Consider the following 13,891-nt stretch of genomic DNA (forward strand, 5'->3'; position numbering starts at 1 on the left):
ATAAATTCAATTTCAAAATCCTTCCTTGATCTAAGCTTGCTTAAGCTCTCACCGAGGCCTAAGGACCCTGAGGGTCAATTCCAATAACAAAAGATAAGAAAAATCTGCCCTTTCTCATATCTCCTTGCAATACACTATAAGCTGTTACCTCACTGCAAAAAATCTTTAGGTTTAATGAAGTCGCCTTTTGATACTTCTTAAGGATGAAGTTCAATGTTTCCCACCCCAGTGCATGTCTGCTCGGCATGCCACCCAGGACCAATGTCAGGGGACCTGGCTGGCTCTGCCTGGAAAAGGAGGGGTCCTGGAAATCACCACGCCGAACTGCATAGTGCTAAGGAAAGACCAGAAATGAAGCTTTAGAAGTTAAATTTTCAGGCATGTTGCTGCTGTTTTTTGGGGGTTGGGGGTGGTATGCTTGCTATCAGGTTAGACAGCTTGCAGTTCTTTTAGCTGGAGGAGCTGATGGATTCTCTGTATAACATTCAAAAAATTCTCATTTATGGCTTTTTAAAGCAGAGGAGAAAGTTTAGCTCAAATACTGAACAAGTTCTGGGGCTGTCCCGTGGTTCTCTCCCGCTGTCACTGTACAGGTGTGCTTCAGTTTAGACACCCATTAACTCCGAGTGCTCCACTGCTCCACATATGTTCTGAAAATGAAGGAGGTAAACAACATTGGTGTTACTTCTCTGCCAAAGAGCTCTCTGTCCCACTTCCCTTGTAGTTGAGCTTTTTGTATTAAGCAGTAGTTGATGTGTAGACTGCAGGACCTCATCTTGTTGCGCTAACTCGGTAAGTAATGCAGAAATCCCCCGACCTGTAGCTTCTGAGTAGCATCAGGTAGTCATCGGGCATCAACTGACCAACTGGCTAAGCTGCTTGTACCTGACGGATTTTGGAAAGCCCGTCTCACCAATTGTTTCTGTAGTGGCAGATGAACTTTGATAAAAGAAGTGCCAGAACCATTTGGTTTCTTGCTCATGAAGGAGACGTTGCGTCACAAAATGTGATTTCAGGTCATGGAGAAGGCACTGAATGCAGGCTGTGAGAGACAAAAGGGAGCCTTATGGTCAGAGCCAAGAGCCTTCAGGTGACCGGGACTGGCTTTGGGCCAGGAGGACTTTAAGGAAGTGAAAAATCTGTTGTCTCCCCCTGGAGCTGTTAGAGAAGTGAGCAGGCCATAATGTTGGATCTGATCTGAGGTTAGCTAAAATAAGCAAATGAAAAGGCCTAACCACCTCTGGGAGGTGAAAGGAAACGTGCTGCCATTTTGTTCGGCTCAGTGCTGGCGGAAGGGTGGGGTACGATCAAGATGGAGTCACATGTTCCTGGGCCTGAGTTTATTCTGAAATCATTTGTACTCTGTTGTTACAAGTCTGGGTTGTTTCAGCTTGGTGTAATGGGGTGGTGTTTGTGCTCAGGAGGAGGGACGGCTTCTCTCAGGGCCCAGCTGCGAGGCTCTTTCTCTGGACCCCTGGTCACCCTGCCCCTTGAGGACAGGCCCTCAGGCACCCCTCGGCTGCTTGGCAGGCAGAAAGAGCTGATAGATGTGTGTGGTCATGTCAAAGGGCTACCTTGGAGAATTAATTATTTGTCCCGTGTGGAAGAAAACCACGTTGAGTTGGCTCCCACTAGATTCCTGCGGGATCCCTGGGAAGGGGCCATGTAAGCATTCCTGTACTGGAGTTTGGGTTTTATACCGCACTTGTTTAGCTGCAAACTCCATCCTGAACATCCGTGCTATTCTGGCAGTTCTGCCCTTCACCTTTTTTTGTTCGAACTCCCCAGATGAACTCTGTTTTCCATAGCCAGAGGTGAATGAGTGGTATTTGGCTTAACACACTGCTCTCTGGAGAGAGGAGACTCTGGCTCCTTGGATGTGACCGCTTACAGGAGCAGTGGCAAATACCCATGAGGAAAGCATGATGTGCAAGGTTGGACCCCAGTGTCAAAATTCACTCAGGGATTGGTCTCGTACATTCACTGCTAGCACCTCACTGCTTCACCAAAGGTTAGGTGGTGGCATTTTTATTTATTTTCTAAAAATTGCATAGTTATGCGATTTCTTTCTGCCCGCTGAATTTAAGGAGGAAAGCCTTTTACAAGGAAGAGGATAAAGCGATACCACAAGGATAACGCAGTCTGTTTGGAAAGAATCCCCCGTGTTGAATATGCAAACATGGTACTTGGTTGTAGCAAATGGCATATGAGCGTGTACTGTAGGTGGAGTAGGTCAGCACAGCCACCCATGTAGTAATTTAGCGTATAACACTCACTTAATAGTTTGGCAAAGTGGGGACCTAATAAGTTTCACACGATCCAGATTTTAGTTTTAGCAGTATGGATTTTTTTCTTTACATCTTCATTAATTTTATTATTTCCCTTACTTTATTAGTTCCTTTATTAAATATCGTGTATGAAACTGACTTCTCTCTCTGCCAGTATCAACTTGAACTTAGATTTAGGTTTTAAAGCAGTCCCTAGGAGCCCACAGATACTTTTGTTACATGTAAAATTATGTGCTGTGGCAGATGGTGTTACCAGCTATTACACAGCATAACCAACTATTCCATGGACGGGATAAGCTGCTGTAAGTCATGCTTTTTGTCAGAGCCACAACTCCTTGGTTCATATCATTATACAATAATATCAGAAATATCAGATTTCATTCAAAAATAAAAAATTAAAAGATCAGTCTTCCTGGAAGCTGAGAGAAGAGAGGACAACAGTGATTTAAATACATTAGAAATGCTGAACTTGGAAATTCAAATAAAAATAAATGGTGGGTTTAAAAGCAGATATAAAAAGAAAAGGATGGATTTTGGCATTTGAAAGCTTTGCATTTAGTACACCAATTCATGCTTGTAATTCATTCAGCATATTGTCCAAAGTTCCAAAAGTTATCTGAGAAGTCATTGTAAATAAATTGTGATACCTGACAGAAAATAAAGATTTAAATAGGAAGATAGTACTGATTGATAGTGGAGCATGTGAGTAATGTAGCTAATGTTCCTACATCCCATTTCAGTCACTGTTTCTAATTCCTCAAGTTTTCGTAATATTTGCTTTGAGACCCTTACGTCTGCTGTGCTCGCTTTATTGATCACGAGCTTGCCTCCACGTTTGTTTTGCTACTCAGCAGCCTGAGAGTGACAAATAGTGTTGTTGGGTTGGTTTTAGTTTGTTTATTTAATAAACTTCATTCAGGTTTTTAGCTTAAACTTTTTTGTTGTTATTGTTGTTGATGGGCTAATTACTTCCACAGTCTATGGTGCATGTAGATTAATGTCTTTAAGAGTTTTTTTTTTTGTGCCACAAAACATCTTTGTCAGATATGCAGAGCAGTTACTAGTGTGAAGCAATCAAATTCAAGCTGTAACATTTCTACATTGTCAGTTCTGTTTTCCAATTTTGAGACAAATGTGACGAATTAAAGGAAGAAAATGGTCCTGTCTTCAAGCTGAAAAACTCAGGAAATACCCTGAGGCTTGGATTATACACAGCAAAAATTGCACTGCGGCTGTATCTACTGAATTCTGTTAATTCTTGTGCAGACCCGGGCAGGTTATTTACTTTTTTCTTTTTTTATTTGCAAATCTTTCTGGATTGAAAAAGTATCCACAACAATAACATGAGGTATTAATGCAGACAAACACAGACGTAGAGCTGTTTCTCGTTAGCAGTATTCATAGTGTTTGCTACAGGCATGCAGATGAAATGCATGAAGTTCCTATAATGGGCATTGCAAAAAGAGGGTAACTGGTGATTCAGACTGAGATTTGATGCCTTGACGGGATCAAGATTATTGCAGATAATAACTTCTGTACTTTGTCTATTAGCAGTTTTCAAAAAGCAAGATAATAAGTAATGGCAAGTTAAGAGTTGACTTTCTGGCTTCTCTTTTTGGGAGGATAAGAATGGGTGTTTCTATTTCGAAAACTTCTGATTTGTACAACCAGTTGTTAAGTCATCGCTTAATAGAAAATGTTTCCCATTGTATGTATGGCAGCACCATGCAAAGAGGTGTGTGAATTTTATCTTCTTCCATCAGTTGTTGTTTTGAGATTTGAGGCAAGGGAATGGACTAATTGACTTTTCAATCTCCTTAGAGGTTGAAGCTCAGAATTCTAGATCTTTATTGGTTTTTTTTTTTTTTTTTTTTTTTTTCCTAGTCCCCAGCTCTTGGAGTCATATAATTATGAAGAAGCCTTCTTTCTTTCATTTTTTTCCTTTTTTTTTTTTTTTTTTTTTTTTCCCCACATTTAAAAGTATGTTTTTATCTTGAATGTGAAAAGATTTATTGAATATGTCATAAGGGTGAAGATCAAAATGCAAATAGTAACTTGGAGGTTATTTTCAAAAATCTTATCATTTTGAAGCCATTTTCTATGCTTTTTTTTTTGTTGTTGTTGTTGTTGTAGAATGTTTGAAGTATACAACATAGTACTGCCTGCAAATAGATTTTCATACTATTTTATCCGTTCTGTTTTCAGATAAAGGTAGCATAGGTAGAAGGGTTGCAGCACTTAAATGTAATAAATCATCTCTTCTGTAATGAGGGCTGGCCAAAGATTTGATGCAAACCGGATGGTGAAAGGAAGCCGAAGACCTGCACCTTGGGAGGCAGGCTACAGTCAGTACTTCTTTGCTGGCATAAAGAAATAACAAAGTATTAGAAGAGTACTGCAATGTGCATCATAACACTGAATCAAGAGTTGCTTTCTAAAAGCTACCACTCATTCAGATGCCGTGTATTTCCTGAGTAAAACTTGTTGCCTTGTACTGCCTACGATAGTGCTGCTCTTTTCCTAAAACCATATCATGCCCACACTTGTATGTTAAGGAAAAGGATCTGTAAATATAATGGGCTTCCCAGAGTGCGCTGCTATAGTGGTATAACTTATGGATGCAGAACAGATTTATTTTCAGCTTAAACCTTCATGTATTATTATTTCCCCATGGACACCCTTCAGGACCCCTTCACTGGCACTGTAAATCCACCCATTTTTCCTTGAGACCCCAAAGTATTTGAATATTCCTTGCATATTTCCATGAAGTCCTGTTATTTAGAAAAATCAACTGGTGTTAATCCTGAAAAAAAATGAAATTTACCTGTAGCTTTCAGTGTATCTTAGAAGCTGGTGGTTTCTTTGCAGCCTTCTTGGACTTACAATGTCACTTTTACCCCAACTTCTTTCTCCCTGTCCTTTAGTTGTTGTGGATTCCCGTGGTTCTTCAGAGATCTTGGGAAATCACAAAGGCCTGATCTTCCCTAGAGGTTTTTGAATTATGCATAGCTACCTTACTCCTGGAAATCCACCTTCTCTTCCATCCCTAATGAAATTTAATTCCTTCTCTGTGACATCTTCTCTCTGTGGAAATTCACGTCCTATTTCTAGGTCACAGCAAATTAAATTCATTTTCCACTTACCAAATGTACATGTAAAAGGGAAGCAGTGGCACAAGCCTGGTAGTGTCAGGCAGCACCCAGAGCCCAACCAAAGTGACCCTGCCGAATACTACTTTTCTTAATGTTTTTTTTTTTTGTTTGTTTTTTCTCAAAAAAAAAAAAAAAAAAAAGAGTGCTGAAGTTCATCCCATGGGCTTTACCAGTGCTCCACTGCTCGAGTCCTGTGAGAAAGGTTTCCACGACAAGCAGAGTGGGCAATACATGTACATGAATAGGAAGTCTAGTTTCCGTACTTCTCTATGGCTGAGCTGAACGGTAGGCTAGAGAGATTTCAGGCTTTTTTTTCCTGTTCCCTTTTTTTTTTTTTTTTCCCCCTGATTCTATTCTTCTCTATAACTTCTGTCAGAGAAATCACCCAAGGGAACAAAGGTTTGCTACAAGTGTCATTCAATTTGCTAAGAAGTCAGGCTTCTACGGGATGTGTACATCCCATATAATAAATATCTGAGAAACAGTGAGAGCGTGTACAGCATTTAACTTGAGTCTCTTCTTGATGCACAACAAATTCTGCATAATAGCAACCCTCTTATTTTTCCCCTGAAATCGGTGTTTTGTTTTTAATCTATGAAAAAATTTTATGTCCAAACTGGTTCTCATCTTGTAGATGAGGTATCATTAAGCATTTCCTTTTTTCTTTACTTACACAGTTCCATGCAAAGACTTTGGTGTTTATGGATGTGCCAGAAATTAATAACAAGTGACGAAATTTATATTGACATTATTAGCTTCTTGCATCACCATTATGATTCCTGGAGGTAGGAAACTTCTCTGTGTATTTCCTCGGATACCTCTGACGTGACTTATGGGGTTTCTCTTAGTTTCGTAGGATGTAATTTATAGTTTTACAGCGGTATTTGAGCAGGATGATAAGTTAAACTTACGGTCAATGTTAAGTTTGTGTGCATTGAACAGATTATTTTTATTGTATTTTTAAAAAACTGTATTCTTATTATTAAAAATACAGTGCTGACATCATCAATGGAGTAGGTTCTGATCTTTGCAAGATGAATTTTAAAGGACAAACTAAGTGAGAGTATCAAACTGTTTAGCGTTTCAGATGTTTTCCTAAGCTTGCATGATTTTTCATATTGTATATCAGATAGGGTATGAAATCTTAGGTATTTGAACTTGATTTCAATCTTGGACAGCCATTTATGAGCAATAGTCTTCCAAAATCTTAAAAGCACTTCTTGGTAAAGATCTTCGAGGCAATCATTTTTGTTGGTCTTGAAAATCTGGAGGCTTGCACATGGATATTGGAATATTGAAGTCAGCTTCGTGATGATGATTTCTCCTTAAAGAATCATTTTGAATCTTCTCTGAAGTGATGCTATGAAATGTACCGGCATATTCATGGAAAGTAACTAGCAAGGTTTGAAGTACTTTCTGATATATACACACACATAAATATATATATTAAAAAAATATATATTAAATTATAGTTGTTACAGGGGAATGTTTACATAGATGTCATGAGAGTTTCAAAAAAAAAAAAAAAAGAGAAAGGAAAAAAGGGGAAAAAGCCCTTACGTAGCTGACAGCCCGACAACTTTGCATATGTGTGTTAACAGGAGAATGTGCTGTGTTTAGGATGAATGGAGAAGCGGGCCTAAATGACTTTCAGATTAGCTGGAACAGATGGAAGGGTCACAGTTGAACAACTTTACACAGCAACATAAAGGCAATGTTCAAGTGGAGTTCATTGCCTCTGACAGATACTGTCAATCAAACAGGGGAGTCTCAGTTAACCAGCAGCCTGTCCTTTTAAAGATTAAATTCAAAAAAAAAAAAAAAAAAAAAAAAAAGTAAGTATTGTGAGGCGATGACTGGAGTTTATCTGGTCTGTGTCAGGCATAAACACCACCCTGAGCGACTAGCGATTTCAAACGAAGCACAATAGGTTGTGGATGTTTTGAAGACAAGCAGGTTACAGGCTACCTTAAGAGGCAGGACTATGATATTATTTCTGCCAATGTGTAATCTGGGCTGTGCTTTCCAAGGGCATCCATCAGGTTTTGGTAGTTAAGTATTTCTCAGTGATCTCCAGTGTGTTGAAAATGAAAACCTCCCAGGCAGTGTAACACAGATCTGCGCACAGAGAGGGGCAGGAGTTAGGAGGGGAGGATGCAGGTGGGTGTGGGCATCAACAGGGAAAGAAGAATTTCTTTTCTTAGTTGGAAAATGGGCACCTGGAAATGCTTTACATATGAAGTTTCTGTCTCAGACACTGACACACACACTACTTCATTCCTTCTTTCCAAATAACTGAGACAGATGCAGCAATGAGAGTCCCTTGAAAATCTGTGAGTGTGTGTCCAGAAATAAAATGTTATCCAGCTGCCTCCAGATCAGCGGAAAAAAACAAGTTTTGAAAGCAACAGCAGATGAAGTGAAGCAAGAATAGTTCCTTGCAAATCAAGATGAATGTCGCACAGTTCAGACCTTTGACTATGAAGAACCTTCCAGGCTTAGACTTCTTCCATTTTTCCTTGGTATTTTATTGCTTCAGTCCCTTCTGTAGACTCACGTCAGGAAACCAGGTGTCGCTGAGATGGGATGCATTATTTGTGTGATCTCTGATTGCAGCTCTAAGTGTTTGTGAAAGGAGTATTCAGCTCTGGGAGGCACCTGATCCTAGCTTTATCCTCAGCAGCTGGCTCACTCAGAAAAACTATGTTTAAACAACAGTGTAGACCGTATAATGATCAATGAAGTAAGCATATCTTGTTTACATTAAATGAATAGTGTATCAGCAAATTCTTGGTGTTTTACTAGAGAGCTAGGCCAAAGTAATAATTCTTATTAGCCCCATGAATTTTCCTTTTTGGATATAACTGTCAGAGTGACAGATTTGGTAGGGAAGTCTGAAATTTCAAAAAAGTTCTTAAAAAAATTCTCAGAAGTTAATAGTAATTTAGGAGCTAAATAACTAGTCACTAGCCTCTCTCAACGACCACTTCAGCTATTTCTGTATTTTGTGGCTATTTTGAATCATCTTGTCTCTAGCAGATGGTGCTGTATTTGATGACTATTTGCTTTGTTTCACATTGACGACAGTGACAGCGCTTTCAGTCTCTGTTCTGAAGGAACCGTGTCATCTCCTCCTCAAGAATGTGTTTTTGCAGTAAGTGCAATTATTTTGAGGATTTCAGGAGTTAAAATAGGAGGAGGATGCTTGTGAGGTTCCTGTGTTCTCCTGAGGGCACTCACTCTTGGCTACTGTTAGAGACCAGATACTGGGGTTGGGCTACAGGAATAATCCAGCCTGTAATGAGTCAGGGAACTAAAAAGTAAAAGTGTCTGTCACGGCAAATATCAACATAGTCTGGACCCTGCAAACAATGCTGCAATAAAAACAAACCCAGAGCATTAAAGTGGTATTGAATGAAGAGGGTGTTGTATTTCGTTTCACCAAGACTGCATCTGCAAATCCCAGTAGCGTGTCGCTTAGCAGTACGTCAGACCTTTCACACGGACTCATTCCAACACGGAGTGCCAGCAGGTGCCCAGCTGTTAACAGTACGTAGCTTTCTGCTCTCCTGCAGGTACTGGCTAAAAACTTGGTCAAAAATTTTCAAGGGAAAATCGAGCTTTTGCTCTTTTGTTTGCTTGTTTATTTTGAGGTTGAAAATGAGTTGAAGAAAAATCATCAGTTTTGTGTATTTGTTGTTTTGTCAGTTCTGAAAAAACTTTTTCAGATATTGATTTAGAGCTCTGGCATCTATGTACTTTTTTTTTTTTTTTTGGTAAATTTCCTTGCACAAATGTGAGAAGATTCCATAAATGAACTATGGATCTTTGTTAACTCTACTGAAGAGCTATTATTCTGTAGAAAACATTTGTACAAGCATAAATGAATGGCGTAATTATTTCTGACCTTTGTCTCATGATCACTATTTGGCTTTTGGCTTTTGTCCTATTAATGAAATGAGAAATAATTTACTTAGGCAGGTGCAATGGCTGATTAAAGTCAAACAAACAAAAAGCAAACAAAAAAATATTAAAGTGTGTTTCACAACGATTAGCATCCTACTATAATTGTAATATACTACAGGAGGTAGATTATTTAATTGTGAAAGCTAGAAAAGCTGTTTTTTCCCCTGATGCACAGCATCAAACAACACACATTAGTCTTTCATCTTCTTTGACTGCTAAAGGTCTAAAAAACCCTGAGTGTTACAATTCAGGAAAATACTGAAAGGGGGCAATTAGTTTCTTCACCATTAGCTCCTCTGTCCTCATTAATTTTGTATCTTCCCATTTACAGTGGTAGCTAAGGTTTCTTGGAGTCTGAGGTTGTTCATGAAATTCAGGGCTCACTTGTTTTGTTAGTGATGGTTTCCAGTGATTTAACTAAGTTGTGATTACACTCAAGGAGTATGGCAATCTAGAAAAATTCCATGCATTTGTTAACATCCTGCATACCTGTTTGTTCCTCTAATTTATTTTGGTGTAAACACATTGACTTGGATTATTCCTGTTTAATATGTTAAAATAGAGCAAAAATCAAACTGTACATAGCTTTTGAGCTTGTTCAAAGGACAATCAACTTCTTTTGTCTATAGATCACATGGAAGTAACGAGAATTTTTTTTTTTTTTTTTTAAAAAAAGGATTGCTAAAATAGGGAACTAGACACCGAACCAGGAGGACATTTAACTGTGAGAAAAACTAATGTGACACATTGCTCGTTTATTCTGCACGACACCAGCCTTATTAATCAGACAAGCAAGCTTTGAAAACAAACAAACATCCAAACAAAGAATTGCAGAGATAAAGCAAAGCACCCATTTTCCATTTAGATTCTCTGACACAGCATGAAAACAAACTGGGCAAGGATTAATAAATGATCCCCAGATACGTCACTGAAGAGCCTTGTCTTGACTGCAAGTAAAACCAGCCATGTCATGCGTCCCTTTATGTGTTCATTAATGGATCACAGTTCTGCTTTTTGATATAATCGGGACAACTGGGCAAGATGCTTAACAAATCAACTTTTGTTTGGTCAAAGTTTTAATCTTCTCTATGGCTGCCGGTTTAGCAGGGTTTTTGTTCCTGCTGCTGATGTGTGTGGGTGTTTCTGTTTTTTTATTTTTTTAACGAAATAGGCATTGGCTTGACCTGGAGGAGAAGAGCTCTCAGATAACAAGTCTTCAGCTAATATAGTTTATACTCCATCTGTCTTTATGGCTAAAGTTTTCCGTTCTTCTCTTCCCTCAGCTTTGGGGCAGTGCCTGTCAGAGCATCAGTTCAGCAGTGTTCATGCAAGTAGCCTTGTGTAATGCTGACCGTTGTCTAGCAAGTTGCCGCACCAGCTCAGCAGACCAAGGAGACATACAAATGCTCAGGAACACATACAGAGGTCTTCTACTTACTTGAGAGGAGAAGAACTACAGAGAATTAATATGGTATGTTCATCATTAGTGGCTACATACTCTAGAAAGCTGTTTCCAGGTAATCTTTGTTAGCTAACACACTTCCGTAGTTAGCGAAGGCCTCTAACTGGACACCACAACTTAACAGCTCCACAGAGGTGCTCCAGAAGACAAATGTTTATTATCCTTTAAATGGAAGAAGGGGCAGTGGAAATCTGGAGCAGGTAGGCAATACTGCATGGGACTAGCTCTGCCGCATGTCTTTATCTTCGTGTTGTGAACACCCCAACTGTGAAAAGAAGTGTACTTCATCCCTTGCTGCAAGGGTTGTTTCAATTTTTAGTTAACTGCTGCGAGCTGGTCTGAGATACCAGAATGAAGTGACATGGAAGGCAAAATGCCATTCAATTCATCACTTAAAAAAAGCAGTATAGGTTGCCTGAAAATAGGACTTTGTCTCAGCTAAGGGCAGATGATGATAAAAGAACTTAGCCTGATTGCTCATGTGCTACCTTTTTGACTGGAAATAATGATCTCGGACTGCTGCTCTGCCACAAGCTGTCATATGACTTAGGGAAAGTTACTTTTTCTCTGTGCTTCTTTTTTTCCCTCTCAATTGCATAGGTGATTCTTAAGCTGTTTGGAGAGGAGGTTGGGGACAATCTAACAAGACAGGAGTCCCGTTACTTGCCTTTAAGTGCTGCATATAGCTAGTGAGGCTTGTGCCAGTGTTAACAATTAGAAGAGGGAAGGTAATTAGATACGGTGTTGCCCCTGCAGGTATAAAATACACATCTCTGAGTTTCTAGAGACTGATTTTTTAGTTGAGTTTGATTTAGGCGTGATTCCTACAAAAGCTACATGGCTTATTCCTTAGTCTTACCACAATGCTGTCAAAATTATGGCTCTCTCTGAATGAAGGAAGTCCAGCCTGTATTTTTCAAAGTCCCTCCAGCAATTCAAAGGAACAAATGATGGTAAGTCCAGCGAGAGACCCTGCCAGGTCTGGAGGGGTTACACCCCTCCCATGGAGCATAATGTATGTCTGAGTGCATGATGTAATGCTGCAGGGAGGGTTGCAGTGATCCCACATTCCCTCTCTGGAGCTAGCAAACTTTCCGTATGAATGTGAGAGGTAGATTTAATCAGCAAAGCCTTAGGTTGTTTGATTATTATAGGCATTAGGCACTTAAAACCTCCAGCAAGATGTAGAGAACAATTTGCATAAAGCACATTGCTGGGACTCTGTGCTTGCCTGGTTTTGAAGCATCACTCCCTGGGAAGGGATTTCCTCCCACTTCAGTCTTTGCCTATTTTATTTCACATTAGGAAATGCACTCTACTCTAAAAGTGTTACAACAAGAGACTGGAGAGTTTGTGATGCTGAAATATCCTAAGGACAGTGGCTAAAATGTTGCTTTGTCCACTGCTTCAGTGGCTGACCAGCAATTAATTTGTTGAGCACCAGCATTCTTTTCCGCAATATAGGGCGTGAAAGAAAATATAACTTCTGCCCCTGTTTTGAGAACTTGAGTGTTTTGAAGACAGTGAATACCATACAGAAGTAGAAAAAAGAAATTGCAGGATTGATCTCATTCATGGTAAACCAGCAGTACCCGTTACAGATGAAACGTAAGTGACCAGAACACAGATTAAATTATGCAGACATCTCTTTTTTGTTGGGGACCAACACTGACTGTGATGCCAGATGCACAAATCTTGACTTCTCTGTTGAGCCACTAATCCCTTTTGTTGTTCATTTTTTACACGTTAGCTGATGGTGTGGCAGTCAGGATTTTGAAATATGATTGAGGCACTGCTAGAGAAAGAAATTATGTTTTGGTTACAGAGCGACCTGATTTGTTTTCCCTCGTTGTTAGCTTTTAGAAAGGACTTGGAAAATCAGAATTATTAGATAAATAATGCCTGGAAATGGCAAAGCTTTCCTATTGCTCTTCTGACAGTAATTCCACGTATATTTGTAAAGCGTGTCCTCACAGACAGTAAGTAATTTTTACATGCCCCACGGAAAGGTTATTTCATTTCTTTTTAAGGAGCTCTTATATTGGTTTATCTGAAGGTAGGGCATTGTTCAGGGTCGTTCTGAAAAAGGCGCATTTGAGTATGCAAGATTTTCCAGGCAGATGGGAAAACTAGATGTCACACCAATCCCACCCTAATGAAACGGTATTTGTCTTGGGAATAATGACAGCAGGACTTCACCCGTTAAATGAAAGCTCAAATTTTAAGGGCTGTGTGTATTTGCAGTAGTATTGAGTCACGCAAAGAAGCACAAAGCAAATGGATGTATCATAAAGCACCTTTTGCAGGAAAGTGCAATGCAGCATCCAGTAGAGACCACAAAGTGCAAGTGTCTAAAAGCAGAGCGTGGTCTCTCGGTCACTTGCACACGCCAGCGTTACTGCAAGTGCCTTCACCTGCAGAAGAAAGCACATTCCTCCCGTGGAGGGATGGCCCTGTTTTCTTCCCTCGTTCCACACAGAGCCTGGGGTTGTCAGGCTTTGATTCAGAACAGGAGTGCATTCAGAGCCATCCTCGGGCCTGGCTGGGAGCTGCTCACATCCCCGGAAAATTCAGTGGGAGAAAAAGTTTATGGAAGCGAGTAGGAGTTTATTCAACAGTGTCTGAGGCCTTTCAGAATCATGAGTGAGTGTCTATAAGGGGGCAATCAAGCATAGGCTGGGAATTATCTCTGTTGGTTGCCTACCTGTGACAGGCCCTCAAGTGCGGCTAAGAGGCTCATTCAGTGCTGGACAAACAATAGCTGAAGGGGAACAAACAATTCAGAGGAGTCTATCATTCTGTATGGTGTTATCTTTAGCACTGAATAAAACCGGAGTTCCCCCTTTCTGCCTCGTAGTCAGCACTATTTTTAGGAGCCAGTGGTACTTTTCAACTCTCTTTCACTACATTTCAACAGGTTCACAAGGGCACGAAGTGCAGTATATAAAAAAAGGATAATAACTTTACTTGAGTGCAGGAAAAGGACCAATGAACAGAGCAGCCAAGCCTGCAGGACTAGAATA

Source organism: Aythya marila, assembly GCF_965140915.1.
Source record: "Aythya marila genome assembly, chromosome: 5".
Lineage (NCBI taxonomy): Eukaryota > Metazoa > Chordata > Aves > Anseriformes > Anatidae > Aythya > Aythya marila.